Consider the following 3917-nt stretch of genomic DNA (forward strand, 5'->3'; position numbering starts at 1 on the left):
GTCAAACCATATCATTCTACCCTGGCCATCACAAATCTCATGTCCTTCTCACATGGTAAAGTATAATTATCTCTTCTCAACAGTCACCCATTCTTAACTCATTTCAGCATTAACACAAAAATCTACAATGTAAAGTCTCCTCTGAGACGATGTAAGTTTCTTCTGCCTATAAACATGTAAAGTCAAAAACATGTAATATCCATATGGGAGATATTGGCCATAACAAAAGGGATGCGGGCCCCATGCAAGTCCAAACCCCAGCAGGGCAGTCATTAAATTGTAAAGCTCCATGTCTCACATCCAGGACACACTGCTGCAAGAGGTGGCTTCCCAAGGCCTGGGATGCTCCACCCTTGTGGTTCTGCAGGGTACAGTCTTCATGGCTGTTTTCATAGACTGGCATTGCGTTCCTGTGGCTTTTCCAGGCACACTGTGCAAGTTGTTGGTGGAGCTACCATTTCAGGATCTGAAGGATTGTGGCCCTCTTCACACAGATCCACCAGCCAGTGCCCCAGTGAGAACTCTGTGATGGATCCAACACCACATTGTCCTTCTATGCTGGCCCAGTAGAGTCACTTCATTAGGGCTCAGCCCCTGCATCAGACTTCTGCCTGAATATCCAGGCATTTTCATACATCATCTGAAATCTAGGAAGAGGTTCCTTGCCTTATATGCACCAGCAGGCTCAGCACCACGTGGAGGCAACCAAAGCTTAGGGCTTGCGCCCTCTGAAGCAATGTCCTGAGCTGTAACTTGACCTTTTTTAGCCATGGCTGGAACAGGAGAGTCGAGGACGCAAGGTGCCATGTCCCGAGGCTGCACAGAACAGTGGCATTCTGGGCCTGTACCATGAAACCATTTTTCTCTTCTGGGCTTCAGGATCTGTGATGGGAGGGGCTGCCACAAAGATCTCTGAAATGCCCTGCAGACATTTTTTTCCCATTGGGCTCCTCATTACGTATGCAAATATCTGCAGTGAACTGGATTTCTACCCAGAAAATGAGTTTTTCTTGTCTACTACGTGGCCAGGCTGCAATTTTTATCAAATTTTAATACTCTGCTTTCCTTTTAAATATAAGTTCCAATTTCCTACCACCACTTTGTGAAAGAAACAGCCAGGTCAAATCTTGAATGCTTTGGTGCTTAGAAATTCTTTCTGCCAGATACCTTAAATCATCTCTCTCTAGTTTGACATTTCACAGATCACTAAGGCAGGGCAAAAATGCCACTAGTCTTCTTGCTAAAGCATAGCAAGTGTGACCTTTACTCCATTTCATAATAAGTTCTTCATCTCTCTGTGATACCACCTTGGCCTGGACCTTATTGTCCATATCGCTATCAGCATTTTGGTCAAAACCACTCAACACGCCTCTAGGAAGTTTTGAAACTTTTCCACATCTTTCTGTCTTCCTGTGATCCCTCCATGCTTTTCCAACCTCTGCCCATTCCCTACTTACAAAGCCTCTTCCACATTTTCAGGTATCTTAATAGTACCTCGCTCCTGGTGCAAAATTAGTTCATTTTCAGACTGATATAAAGAACTACTTGAGACTGAGTAATTTATGCAGAAAATAGTTTTAATAAACTCACAGTTCCGCAGGCTAAACTGGAAGTGTTACTGGGAGGCATCAGGACACACAATCGTGGCTGAAGGGGAAGGGGAAGGCAAGAACCTTCTTCACATGGTGGCAGGAGAGAGAGAGCAAGTGAGCGGGGAGGGGCCACACCTTTAAACCAACAGATCTCTTGAGAACTTTATAATGAGAACAGCAAAGAGGAAGGTCACCACTTGACCCAATCACTTTATATTAGGCCTTTCCTTCAACATGTGAAGGTTACAATCTGGCATGAAATTTGAGTCAGAACACAGAGCCAAACCATATCAACCTGCATAACTGAAAGATTTTATCCTTTGACCGACATCACCCAATTTTCTTCCTCCTCCCAGCCCCTGGGAACTACCATTCCACTCTGCTTCCAAGAGCTAGAATATTTTAGATTCTACATATAAATGAGGTCATGCAACATTTGTCTTTCTGTGTCTGGCTTATTCCACTTAGCATAGTGTTCTCCATGTGCTCAAATGTAAGAATTTCCTAGTTTTTAAAGGCTGAATAATATTCAACTTTTTGTATGTATAAGCCACATTTTATCTGTTTATTCTTAGATGGACATTGACTTATTTTCCAAATCTAGGCTGTTATGCATAATCTCACAATGAACATGTATTTGTCACACTCACTGTATTTTCTCTAGATGTATTCTCAGAAATGGGTATACTCTATGTTCAAGTCACTGAGTAATCTTCATGTTTTTCATGATGAGTGTACTAATTTATACTTTGTTCAAAACCATACATGGACACCTTTGAACCACATTTTCAGGTCTATGTTTATGTCTCGAATCCATTTTTACCTGATTTCTGTGTATCGTGTGAGGTGAGGTCCATCTTTTTTCTTCTGCATACGAATGCGCAGTTTTCACACCACTTGTTGAAGGACTGTCCTCTCTCTATTGTGAGTTCTTGGCAACTTGTTTCTTCTTGGCAAGTTCAGTTTCTTGGGGAGAAATGGGTTGATTTCCAGGTTGCTTGTAATTTTATATTGGGTTATGTGTCTGTTTTAACGTCAGCATTATACTGTTTTAATTTATGTAGATTTTATTTTGAAATTATAGAATATGATATATTCATCTCTGTTATTTTTGCCCAAATTAACTTTGGCTCTTTGAAGGCTTTCGTATTTTTATATAAAGCAGAGCTTCTTAAAATATTTTTGTAAAACACGCCATTGAGATTTTTTATTTATTGCATTGGCATATATCTGATATACCTATTGTATGGGAACATGTAATAATACATTGATACATTTATAAATGTGTAAAGATGAGTTCAGGATTGGTATATCTATCACATTTAACATGAATTTTTTCTTTATGCTAAGTACATTTGAATGACTCTCTTCTAGCTATTAATGTGCACATTAGATTACTGTTACCTATAGTCACCTTACTGATCTACCAAACATTGAGGTCTTATTTCTTCTATATTACTGTATGTTTACATTCAGTAATCAACCTCTTTTCATCCCCTTCTCTCTTCCATCCATCCAGGATTCTGATAACCACAGTCTACTCTCTGTCTTCAGGAGATCCATTTTTCCAGTTTTGACGTAAAAGTAAGAAGATGCAATATTTGTCTTTCTTTCTTGGCTGATTTAACTTAACATAAACACTTCCAGTTCCACTCATATTGTTGCAAATGACAAGAAATTATTTTGATGGCTAAATAATATTCTATTGCATACATGGATTCCATTTTCTCTATCCATTTGTCCACCTATAGACACTGAGGTTGCTTTTACATCTGGATTATTGTGAATAGTGCTTCAAAGAACATGGGAGTGCAAGTGTGTTTACAAGGTGGTGATTTATCTTCTTAAGCACATACACAAGAGGATTTACCAAGTCATGAGGTATTTCTATTTTTAATGTATTTTGCAGTCTTCATACTACTTTGCACATAGTTGAAATACAAATGCAGTAAACATTATAAAATGCAGTTTCAGTTTTGAGGTATGATCCAAAAACATATAATGTGTGATTATGATTCTCATGGGGAGTCTCTTATGGATCTGGTGGAAATGCAGAAAGCGTTCTATCCTTGTTCAGAAAATTATGAGTTTGCACCTTTTTCTTTTTGAGGCTGAAAATTAGCATGATTCAAGACACACGCTGTTGGCAGGTTTAAAAATGATACAGCAAAACTCCAACTGAGATGGGAACAGAGAGAACGAGAGAGAAAGGCCAAGAAGGAGAAAAAATAAATTTTACAAAAGAGGAAAACTGCTGAATATCAGTGTTGGGTTTTTGGTCATAGATGCATCTAAACTGAGCGAGAAACCATGAAGTCAAGGGAG

The sequence above is a fragment of the Cebus imitator genome, unplaced genomic scaffold (assembly GCF_001604975.1).
Source record: "Cebus imitator isolate Cc_AM_T3 unplaced genomic scaffold, Cebus_imitator-1.0 Scaffold814, whole genome shotgun sequence".
In the NCBI taxonomy this organism is placed as follows: Eukaryota; Metazoa; Chordata; class Mammalia; order Primates; family Cebidae; genus Cebus; species Cebus imitator.